Here is a 13,573-nt window from a genome sequence, read left to right on the forward strand (position 1 = left end):
CAATTTTTACCCAAAAACAGCTATAAGTAGACTAGAAATCAAGACTATAGTATTGATCAACTAAACTTGACAAACAAGCTTCAGATAGCAACGCTTGCGAGTTCGACCGAGCAATGCTCTAACAAAAATGCAAACTCAGCAAGTTATAGACCAAGGTTATTTAGACAATAAGGAAATTCCAAAACCGAAAAAATATTCTCAAGATATTCACATTAAAGTTCCTAATTTCGGTTTTCCTATTTCCACTTAAATTCCAAACCAAATTTACGAAAACTCTCATAGAAAACTTTTATTATTAATCTAGCAAATTAACTAATAATATTTTCCAGTGGATATGCTTTAATTGCTGGTTATTAAAACATATATTATAAAAATCATAATTAAATTATTTTCAATTTTTCGGTATGGAATCACCTTGTGTATCAAGGAATATCTTTGAACAATTAATGATAAGAGTTATGTACATGTTCAAATAATGTCGACATATAAAATATTCTCATCTTAGCAAACCCAAAACCCTAATTCACACACATCATAAAGAAATATGTGAACCATGAAAACTTGGTTTTGCTCATGGAACCGATTATACCATCACTCCGAATATGTTGTGACTGGATATAATATGATTTCCAAGATAGGTTATCGAAAAATCGGGTGTCTAACAACCATACCCAATATTTCGTTTAAGAAATTTGCATGGACTAACTCCAACATAATTCCAAGAGAATCAACTAGACTGTCAGACTCAATCAAGGAAAATATATCCAAGAGTTATGTCTCAATTTCTCAAATCAATCTGCAATCGAACAGATAGAAATCTGTGAGCCGGATTAATATGAGAAATAACTTGGATGGTACCAAAGACCAATATCCAAGCGTCAATCAATTTCATCAACAATTAAAGGTTGGATTCACCAATTGATTGAACTACACACAACCTGTGGTATTTCAATTATATAGAAAATATAATGTGAAAAAGAAATAACACAGACACCAGAAGTTTTGTTAACGAGGAAACCGCAAATGCAGAAAAACCCTGGGACCTAGTCCAGATTTGAACACCACACTGTATTAAGCCGCTACAGACTCTAGCCTACTACAAGTTAACTTCAGACTGGAATGTAGTTGATCCCTAACCAATCTCACACTGATTAAGGTACAATCGCGTTCCTTACGTCTCTGAATCCCAGTATGACTCCACGCACTTGATTCCCTTAGATGATCTCACCCACAACTAAGAGTTGCTACGACCCAAAGTCGAAGACTTGATAAACAATTTCTGTCTCACACGGAAAAGTCTATTGAATAGATAAATTTGTCTCCTACAGAAATACCTATGAGTTTTTGTTACGTCTTTTGATAAATCAAGGTGAATAGCAACCAATTGATACACAATACTTATATTCCCGAAGAACAACCTAGTAATATCAATCACCTCACAATAACTTAACCGTATGGTAGCGGAACAAGATATTGTGGAATCACAAAGAATGAGACGAAGAGTTTTGTGATTACTTTTTATATCAGAGATTAAATCTCGAGAACATTTTAGAGAATATAGTACTCAATACGATGGAACAAAGTAAGATCAGAACAAGAAACTACAGAGAAAATAGTTGGGTCTGGCTTCAGAATCCCAATGAAGTATTTAAGTCGTTAACCTATATTGGTTTTAGGAAAAACCTAGGTTAAAGGAGAATCGACTCTAGTCGCAACTAGTATCACACAGGAGGTGTGGGGATTAGGTTTCCCGGTTGATAGAGTTCTCCCTTATATATTCTTCAAATCAGGGTTTGCAATCAGTGTTACCTTGGTAATAAAGCATTCAATATTCACTGTTAGATGAAAACCTGATAACATTCAAGCTAATATCTTTCAACCGTTAGATGGTCTTGGCTTGTTACACACAAATGAAATGTACCTTCATTTAGATATGGTAGCCGTACCTAAACGTGTACACTTAGTTGGCTCAACAATAGTTAACCGAAGTTAGCCATATGAAAACCTTCGCATCAACCTTTTTCATCTTAATCATAACTAATTCAAATGACTCAAAGGAAACTAGTTATAGAGTAGTTCAATTGTTTATATTCTCATAGAAGTATACATGACACAATTGAAGCAAAATCGGTTTTGATTCACTTGAATCAATTCATGAACATTATAGCTACGATTTGCAAAGATTGCATTCCTTATTATATAAATGTATTTGTTCATGAGTATGTAAACATATTGAACCGATTTTAGAACTTAACCCACTCAAGTATGAAAACAGGTACGCATACCTAAGTTCCCGGACTTGGTCTTGTTCGCCAGTATGCAAACGGGTATGCATGCAGTCGTTCATGACCAAACTCAGTTGAAATCAGTACGCATACGGTATGCATACTAGCAGTTCCGGGACTTCAACTGTTGCATCAGTACGCATACGGGTATGCATACTAAATTCCCGGAATTGGAATACACTTGCAACAGTTAGCATACAAGTACGCATATTTTGCTATATCCAATCAATGGTTAATTGTTCTAAACTCCCATTTTAATCATTGAAACATTGTTGGAAGACGAGAATAAATGTGTCACACAAACTATTAGCTTCAAAGCAATTTTCAAGTGATCAAATGATCAATACGAAACATTCCGAGTCTACATCAAATGACTGTCTCACACAAATCATATAAGATGTTACCAGGTGATTTTCACATGGTCATCTTTTGACTTTCATAAAGAATAAAATATGAACTCTTGGTTAAAGCGAAAGCTTACCAATACATATTTTGAGAAAGATATAAGCGAGTTAAAATCAGTTCAAAATATCAAATGTGTATAATGTAAAGTCTATATAGCTATACGACTTTTGTCTCAATAGGATATAAAATATAAATAGACTCTTGAGTGATAGATGAGTTCAAGTCTCCACATACCTTTTGTTGATGAAGTTCCACTCCCCTTAGTATTTCTTCGTCTTCAATTGATGAACGCCGTGAAGTCTAAAGCTCAACTACACATTTTATCCTAATCCGAGACATAACTATAAGTAGACTAGAAATCAAGACTTATAATTTTGACAACTAGACTTGACAAACAAGCTTGAGATAGAAACGATTGCGAGTTCGACCGGGCAGTGCTATAACAATCTCCCCCTTTGTTAATTTTAGTGACAAAACTATCAATACATATGGATTACAAAATAAATAAAATTTGTAGCTTCTCATCCAAATGCTTGATTTCCTTGGTTCTTCAACATTACTGGAAATCTTCGTCACTTCCAAGTAGTCCAGTGATTCTGAACGTGTTCAACTCAGCATCATAGTTGTTGAATATCTGTAGCTATAACAAAATATAAAAACAAGATGTTTTCATATTGTTATACAATGTCATAGTATTATTACACATCATCAAAGTTCAATTGTATCACAACTTTGACAATAATATTATGGTGATATGATCACTCCCCCTTAGTCAATACTTCATCTCACAATGAAAACCACTCCCTCTTACATAATGATCCGTAAACCATATGTATCTGTAGTGTGAAATACAAAATAGTTCTCCCCCTTTTTTTCAATATAAATTGGCAAAGGTACGAAAACTAACAAGATCATAATGAAATTCTCAAAGAGATACTTCATGACTAAAAAGAAACATATCAACTTTGTTTCGATGATTTCACATAGTCCAAACTTAGTTTATTCATCAAGGAGTTTATAAAGATACAAGATAACTGCTACAATATTCCACAACCACACTCCCCACAAAGATTTGGCAATTAAGCACAAGTTCAGTTAAGAACTCTCTCCCATAAAATGTGATGTGATGTGATTTCAAATTGAGTTGTAGTAAAAAGTTCGTTGAGACTTGTGAAAGCAAATATTTTAGATTTAATGAAATTTAAAAACAAACAAAACTTAATTCAAGATTATTAGGAATAACCAAAACGCTGATTCCACTATCACACATGAATAAATTATGGAAAATAATCCAAAACTCTATTTATCTTTTAAGTCCCTTATTTCTTAATTCACAAATAATCAGAAAAATTCTCAAATATCAATTGTATTCCCTAAGCATAGATTATCAATTCACTAAACAAAGTATAACCTATCAGATTGAATCACAACTAATTAAGAAAATTATGTAAACAATTTAAAACTCTGCAAAAGCAGTGATTGAGTGAATTATAACTTATAAATTCGAGAAAATAAAATAGTTACCAATTATTCATGCGTAAATAGTTTCCTCATTGCCTTGGTTGTGGAAGATTTAGCTCATTATCATGTTGGAAACACACTCAAAATTCATTTTTTATGGCCCAAAGGTGGTGTACAAATGATGAAATGGGAGAAAAAATGATAATCGAGTTTGCAACAGATATAAGTGTTACCAATTGAAAAGAACGATACAGAGGATGTGTCACTGTTACTGTAGCTCTAAGACTGTCGTTGAGTAGTCGCAAATACTGTAGCAAAAACGAATGCTTCTGTGGGTCAATGTTCTTCGTGTTCTTCAATGGCAGCAGCAGCAACAGTTTTCTTTGGTGATCTTGTTTCGCCTCTGTGATGTTCCAAAGCCTTCCGCAACTCTCTATCCCCCACAATGATTTCATTACAGCGTTTATATAGTCACAGAAACAAGAATATCTTTGTAATAACTCTCAAATCTTTTCGCTGTCAAACCATAAAGTCGGGAATATTTTCTTCCGTGATTTATCTTCCCATGCGCCCGATTGATGCTAACACGCTCCAAACTTGCAGAAAACTCTTATAAGACTGATTCCAACTCGTCTAAGGCATATACATCCACGTAACTTACAGAAGCACAACTCAGAGAATCCCGTGACTTCTCACAACTCTGTTTCCCTTACTTGCACGTATTCATCCCATTTTGTCGAAACTAAGCCCATTACCAAGCCTGTCTTGGTCAAACAGGTAGGTACCAACTGATTCCCGTGAAGCGCTCTAACTGAATCTCGTGAAAAATCATCGCAGGAGAAAGATATACTTTCTCGCTAAAAACCCTGTTTTTTCTCCCTTTTGGATTATCCAGCCCAACTGGATTGAATACAATCACCAAATCATGCATGTTAAGCCCAAACAGGTCCATCCAATAAGTTGCAGCGATTGAGTCTCATTAAAACACCTTGAATTCTCGAACCATAATCTGCCACGGAAGAATCAAACTTTCCCGCCAATTCTTGAATTCAAATGGTGAAGAAGATGGTTGCCACCTATCCAGAGTATGGGCGCCTTTAACAGCTGGGGTTCTGGGGGTGCCCTTATCCAAAATGAGGGTGCCTTTAGTACTTTTCCGGGGGTGCCCCGAGCAACTTTTCGAGCCGAATTTTCCAAAAATATTTATTTCCCAAAAATATTTATTTCCCAAAAATACCTACAAACACAAAAAACACCATAATAAGTACGAAATCGAGTACCAACAATACAGAACATTGAGGAAAAATTAACACAAAAATGTGTCTATCAAATACCCCCAAACTTATTATTTGCTAGTCCTCAAGCAAAAATAATCTAGAAAATAAAATGACTACACTTGCCACGTGCACCAAGCCGTTAAACCGCTAGGTGGCCCTAGCGGTGGAGTGTTGTCTCCGGAGGGTTTACTAGAGGTGTACCCACAAAACCTTTACTCCATACCCTAGCTATCTACGCAGAACCTTGGAAGGCACTAAAGAATCTCCTTGGTTGGCATACAATCATTGACTATAGGAGGAAGTACCCTGATGATTCCAATTGATGTACACGAGTTTGCACTCAGCATACTATAATTCATATATAAGTGACAGAGCTCTACTCAGATAGTTTCTAGACATCATAACCGGAGTCAACCAATCATATGGAAAGATTAAGAAGATGGATAAAGAGAAAAATAGATGGTTAAAGTGAACGGTGTTTCCTATATCTGTCTGAAGGCCTCTGCCAAGATGATCCTATCCTGATGGATTGAGATACCGGTCTGACTAATATCAACACAACTGGCATATACAAGGGGACCAGTGGTCGATAAACCTAACTCTAGGTCAACACAACTGGCATATACAAGGGCACCAGTGGTCGACTTTATTGAATTTATTCTGATTGGTTTGATGGTCTAGTCTTAAACTTTCTTTTTTTTTTTTTTTTTTGGTATCTCAATCACCCTATTTCACCCTAGCAATGGTAACAACTTGAGTCGTGTGCCCCACCAAATCACTTAAGAAATAAAAACATAAGGGATTAGGATTCAACGAGTTATGGTGAAACTACCATGTTTTTTTTTTTAATTCTAACACCTGAGATCTGTGCTTTTATGAATAGACTCTTTAGATGTTTCCATCTAATCAGTTTGGTTCCTCAACTCCTACAACCAAGATGTTCCCATCCACTTAGATTGGTTAGTTCCAACCTTAATAAGCATAAATTTCTAGGCTCTGGAGTTTATTTATTGCAACTAAAATCTAACAAAAAGTTTCTTCCCCACCCCCAAACTTAAATCTAACATTGTCCTCAATGTTTCTAATGAAAGAGCAATACCAAAAAGCAAAGTAACATGAGGAATCAGTAAAGAGAGAAGTCGGAAAGATAGTACCTGGGTGAAGAGAGAAATCAAAAACTAATATACAACATACAATCGCCTCGATGGTCAATCAAGGGTAAACAGGGTCCTCCAGAGGGACTTCCTCAACATCACATGTAGGAAAGGGCTCTAAAAAGGGTTTCAATTCTGACCGTTAACCTAGAAGAACTACTACCATATGGTGTCTCGATCTCAACAGCTCCATGAGGAAAGACAGTGCGAACAATAAAAGGACCCGTCCACCGAGAACGTAACTTCCCAGGGAAAATATGCAAGCGGGTATCATACAGAAGAACTTTTTGACCTGGAGAAAATGACTTTCTTAAAATATTTCTATCATGCACAAGTTTCATTTTGTTCTTATACTCCTTCGCACTATCGTAAGCATCTATACGAATCTCTTCAAACTCATTGAGCTGGAGTTTTCTATGGGATCCTGCCTTGTCAAGTGAAAAATTTAGCTGCTTAACAGCCCAATAAGCTTTATGTTCTAACTCAACAGGTAAATGACATGCCTTGCCATACACAATCCGATAAGGAGACATTCCAATGGGAGTCTTAAACGCAGTACGGTAAGCCCATAAGGCATCAATAAGCCTAGACGACCAGTCTTTCCGATTAGGATTAACTGTTTTCTCTAATATACGCTTTATCTCCCTATTGGAAACCTCTACCTGACCACTAGTCTGTGGATGATATGGGGTAGCTATCTTATGTGTAATACCATATTTCTTCATCAAAATCCTAAAAGGTCCATTACAAAAGTGCGGCCCTCCATCACTAATTATAGCTCTCGGTATACCAAAACGTGTAAGTATATTATTTTTCAAGAACTCAATCACAACCCTATGGTCATTGTTTTTACACGCAACTGCCTCAATCCACTTAGAGACATAGTCTACAGCGACAAGGATGTAAAGGTTACCAAAAGAATTAGGAAACGAACCCATAAAGTCAATACCCCACACATCAAAGACCTCAACAACTAAAATAGGGTTCAAGGGAATCATGTTCCTACGGGAAATGGTTCCTAATTTCTGGCAACGTTCACAAGTAACACAGTAACTGTGGGAGTCTTTAAACAACGAAGGCAAATAGAATCCACACTGCAGTATTTTAGCAGCAGTCTTCTTAGCACTAAAGTGACCCCCACAAGCATGATCATGACAAAAGGAAATAATACTGGACTGGTCACTCTCAGGTATACATCTCCTAATAATCTGTTTTGGACAATACTTAAACAGATAAGGATCATCCCAAAAGAATTGCTTCACAACGGCTAAAAACCTAGAACGATCTTGTTTTCCCCAATGTTGGGGAATTCGACCAGTAACAAGATAATTCACTATATTCGCATACCAAGGTGCTTGGGTAACAAAGAACAGTTGTTCATCAGGAAAACTATCCCTAACAGGAGGAGAATCATTAAGGGTATCCACAACAAGCCTAGACAAGTGGTCTGCTACTACATTTTCTGCACATTTTTTTATCTCTAATGTCTAAGGAAAATTCCTGCAACAATAGGATCCATATAATCAATCTAGGTTTAGTATCCTTCTTGGAAAGAAGATACTTCAAAGCAGCATGATCAGTAAAGATTATGACCTTAGAACCTAAGAGGTAGGATCTAAACTTGTCTAAGGAAAACACAATAGCTAATAGTTCCTTCTCCGTAGTGGTATAGTTCAACTGGGCATCATTCAGAGTTTTGCTAGCATAGTAAATCACATGAAGTAACTTATTTTCTCGCTGACCTAGCACAACACCAATAGCATAATCTGAAGCATCACAAATGATCTCAAAGGGAGGTTCCAGTTGGGTGCCTGGACTACGGCGGCGGTAGTGTGTAAATTCTTAATCTTCTCAAAAGCCTTTAAACAATCATCATCAAAGACAAACTTAACGTATTTTGCAAGCGAATTGCAAAGAGGTCTAGAAATTAAGCTAAAATCCTTAATAAATCGACGATAAAAACCTTCATGCCCTAAGAATGACCTAATATCTCTTACGGTTTTTGGGACCTGTAAAGTTTTAATAAGGTCAACTTTGGCTCTGTCTACCTCTATACCCTTCGAAGATACGATATGCCCTAGAACAATTCCTGAACAAACCATGAAGTGACATTTCTCCCAATTAAGCACTAAATTCTTTTCTTTACACCTATTCAAAACTAATGACAAATGATGCAAGCACTCATCGAAAGACGAACCAAACACTGAAAAATCATCCATAAAAACCTCTAAGAACCGTTCTACCATTTCAGAAAATATGCTCAGCATACAACGCTGAAAGGTCGCAGGGCATGCGTCTATACGCAAAGGTACCAAAGGGACAGGTAAAAGTGGTTTTCTCTTGGTCTTATGGGGCTATGACAATCTGATTATAACCACAGTATCCATCTAAAAAGCAATAACGGCTACGTCCAGCTAATCTCTCTAGCATTTGGTCGATGAAGGTAAGGGGAAAGTGGTCCTTCCTAGTGACCTTGTTCAATTTCCTATAGTCAATACAGACACGCCAACTCGTGGTCACCCGGGTTGGGATTAACTCATTGTTATCATCCTGGATTACAGTAATACCAGATTTCTTGGGAACAACCTGAACGGGGCGGACCCACTTACTGTCTGAAATGGGGTAGATAATGCCTGCATCTAACATCTTAAGAACCTCGGTTCGAACTACTTCTTTCATATTAGGGTTCAGTCGACGTTGCATCTCCCTAGAAGGTTTGGTGTCACTCTCTAAATAGATATGATGCATACAATCAGTAGGACTTATACCCTTAATGTCTGCTATGGTCCACCCTAAAGCTTCCTTGTTTTCTGAAGGACGTCACTAGCCTACTTTCCTGATCACTATCCAAGTCGGATGCTATAATCAAGGTAAAGTTTCAGATGGGCCTAAAAACACATACTTCAGGGAATCTGGTAATGGTTTAAGGTCCAACTTAGGAGGCTTTTCTAACGAAGGAACTAGGGTAGACTCAGAAACGGTAGAGGTTCGAACTTAGGTTTCCATCCATTATAGTGTCTATCAAAGGGGTTGAATCTAACAAAGCATTCACCTCATTAATCACATTATCATCATCAAAATCAATCCCAAAGTGGCTAGGATTTCTCTAATGGATCTTCTAACAAAGTGTTTGGTAATGACTCCTCGACTAATGTTCCTATCATGTTCACCTCTTCTATGTTCGAGTCATCTAGTTCAGAGGGTAGCTTACTAATATTAAAAATGTTCAGCTCAATAGTCATATTACCAAAAGACAAATTCATAATACCATTTCGACAGTTAATGATCGCATTGGATGTAGCTAAAAACGGGCGACCTAAAATCACTGGTATTTGGTTCTCTGGGTCAGGGACAGGTTGGGTATCTAGGATAACAAAATCCACTGGATAAATAAACTTGTCGACCTCAATAAGAACGTCCTCGATCACACCACGAGGAATTTTAACGGACCTATCAGCTAACTGAAGTGTCATCTGGGTAGGTTTCATCTCACCAAGTCCTAGCTTAAGGTACACATGGTATGGCAGTAAGTTCACACTGGCTCCTAAGTCAAGCAAAGCTTTCTCGACACGGTATTTACCTATTGTGCAAGAAATAGTAGGGGACCCTGGGTCTTTATACTTAGGAGTAGTGGTATTCTGAATAATAGAACTCACATGACTAGCTAGGAAGGCTTTCTTCTGGACACTAAGTTTTCGCTTTCGCGTACACATATCCTTAAGAAACTTGGCATAAGCGGGAATCTGCTTAATCGCATCTAACAATGGGAGGTTGATAGTAACCTGCTTAAAAACCTCCAATATATCATTAAAGTTGGACTCCCTCTTAGTTGGAACTAGCAGCTGGGGAACGGGGCTCTGGGAACAAAGCCGGGCTCAGCATGACCCTCATTGGTCTCTTTGGAGACTCTATCAGTCTCCTCATTTTCTGGCTCAGAAGGGTGAACTACAAGTTCACTATCAGGCATGGCAACCTTATTGTCAACTTTCTTTCCACTCCTAAGGGTTGTTATAGAATTCACATGATTGTACGATTTCTCTCCTTTAGGGTTAGGATCAGTTTGACTAGGGAACTTCCATCTTCTCTTTCACTAAGAAACTTAGCTATTTGGCCGACTTGAAGTTCTAAGTTAGCAAGAGACTGGGAATTATTCTTAAAATTCTGCCTGGTTTCTTCTTGAAAACCACAGTGGTTCTTTGATAACATCTCATGGTTCTTTGCTAACATAGTAAGGGTTTCTTCTAAGGTGGAGATCTTTTTCTCATTCTGAAACTGGGGTTGACCTGAAGAGTTCTTAGCATAACCAAAACCTGGGGGAGGCTGAGAATTACTAGACTGTCCTTGATTCTGACCCTTAGACCAAGAGAAATTAGGATGGTTTCTCCAACCAGGGTTGTAAATCTATGAGTATGGGTCAAACTTCTGACGGTTCTCAAACCTAGCATTGTTATAGACAGCATGGGCTTGCTCTTCACTAACCTGACATTCCCAAAATGAGTTATTGGGTTCTACTCCACAACTAGACACTTGAGAGGCTCTAAACCTATCATCAGGTTCAACAAGAGACCTATGTTTAGGATGATTCAATTCCAAACCTTCTAACCTTCTAGAAAAAGCATCAAACTTATCATCAGACCCGAAGCTTGTATCTACCACATTGGTGCTACTTCTATTGACCAAGAGTCTTTTGGGGGGTTCAACACAAGACTCCCACTGTTGGTATTTTTAGCGAAAGCTCCTAAGAAGGTGAAAGCATCATCAGCACTTTTACTAGTGTACTCACCAGCGCACATAGACTCAACCATGGCTTTGGCTGAATAGTCTAAACCATCATAAATAATCTCTACGATTTTCATATTATCAAATCCATGGTGAGGACACTGGGATAGAAGATCATTGAATTTCTCTAAGAACCCATAAACAGACTCTCCCTCTTGTTGCGCACTAGCACTAATTTTCTTCCTAACAGACGCAGTTTTATGCTTAGGGTAGAATTTCATATAGAAAGCAGCAATAAGTTCCTTCCATGTTTCAATGGATTCAGATGGTAGGTTGTTCAGCCAGGTCTTGGATTTATCTCTCAAGGAAAAGGGAAACATCTTAAGTTTCAAGACTTCATCAGTAAGTTCTTTTATTCTAATTGTCCCACAAATTTCCTCAAAGTCCCTAATATGAAAATAAGGGTTCTCATCATCTTTCCCTAAGAATATAGGGATCATCTGAAGAATACTAGGTTTTATCTCGAAATTAGCCGTAGTGGCTGGCAATTTAATGCACGAAGCTCGGGTGGACCTAGTTGGGAACATGTAATCTTTAAAAGTTGCCATCGCTGGCACAACTCAAGTACTAGGGCTATTTTCCTCATGAAGAGACATATTCTCAAAACTGAAGTTTCCAAAAACAGGGCTCTCAAAAGAAGAGTCTTCGAGCTCCCCTCCTTCACAAGAAGAACTACTAGGCTTATCACTAATCAAACGACCTAGAGTGTTTCTTTTCCAAGCCCTCTCTTTAATAACCTTGGGCATACACTAGAAAAACAAAAGAAAAAGAAAGAAATCCTAAAAGGAAGGGAAGTTCTATGCAAACACAAAGCAGGTTGACTCCACCAAAGCAAACCTAAAGATTTCTAGCAAACAAAAAGCATGATGGCTCCACTTAGATTGTTTATAGACCAGCTTATAATACTTCGAAAGGGAATTTGTTACAATTTAAGAAAACCCCTCTGGAATTAATCCGAGTTTATGTAAGTTGAATCGAGACGAGGGAAGCTCAATGGAGCTTTGATACCCAAGGCCTCACCGGCGTTACAAGGCGGTTTCAACTCGCAGAAACCATCATGAACTTTGAAGCATGTTTAAAAGAGTAACTAATATTTTTCGAATGACTTTCCTATTAAGCTCGTTACCCTATAGGTCTCGTTCTAGTCAAATTTTAGGCTTAGGTTCGCGTTTGGTTTCGTTTTCCTAAGGCAGGCAAGAAGGGAACGGTGATGAAATCCGAACCCTTATCTTGTATGGCCAGTCCTTGCCCTTTACTAGGAAATTAAAGCAACCGTTTTCAAATCCTCAGCATATATGCAAACGAAGGAATACAGTAACTCGCTGACAGGAGATTCGCGAGTGTTTCGACAAACTTACCTCCCGTACCAGACGGGGGATGAAACGCTGAAGTCGACTCGGGCCACGACTCCTATGTCATGTACGAACCCGAGGGGTTGAGGCGATACCCGAATCGTCTTCCTTCTCTGCAAACAATTTATATTTAAACTACCCTTCCGTAGGGTTTAAAAAAAAATAAAGTCCCAAAGTCCACAGTCCAAAGTCCGAAAATAAAGTTCAAAATAAAAATATAATCTAAAAGAAATTCTAAAATAAAAAAAAAAAAATTGTCTCTCTCTCTCTTTTTTTCTTTAATTAATTTTTATTCTCCTTTTCTTTCGCTCCTTTCGCTTTGCTTTTACTCCAATTCTTAAGTATTCACCAAAAGCTTTGGCAAATTTTTCTTTCGCTCCAAATTCCAAAATCTGTAAGGAAAAGACAAAAACCCAGAAACGTAAAAAAGAAAAATTAAAATAAAAATGAAAAACAAATAAAAACCTAAAAAAATAAATCTAAAAACTCTAGCCTAAAGACAAGTCCGCGTCGGCGGCGCCAAAAATTGATGTGATTTCAAATTGAGTTGTAGTAAAAAGTTCGTTGAGACTTGTAAAAGCAAATATTTTAGATTTAATGAAATTTAAAAACAAACAAAACTTAATTCAAGATTATTAGGAATAACCAAGACACTAATTCCACTATCACACATGAATAAATTATGGCAAATAATCCAAAACTCTAATTATCTTTTAAGTCCCTTATTTCTTAATTCACAAATAATCAGACAAATCCCCAAATATCAATTGTATTCCCTAAGCATAGATTATCAATTGACTAAACAAAGTATAAACTATCAGATTGAATCACAACTAATTAAGAAAATTATGTAAACAATT

This window comes from Papaver somniferum, unplaced genomic scaffold (assembly GCF_003573695.1).
Source record: "Papaver somniferum cultivar HN1 unplaced genomic scaffold, ASM357369v1 unplaced-scaffold_137, whole genome shotgun sequence".
Taxonomy (NCBI): domain Eukaryota; kingdom Viridiplantae; phylum Streptophyta; class Magnoliopsida; order Ranunculales; family Papaveraceae; genus Papaver; species Papaver somniferum.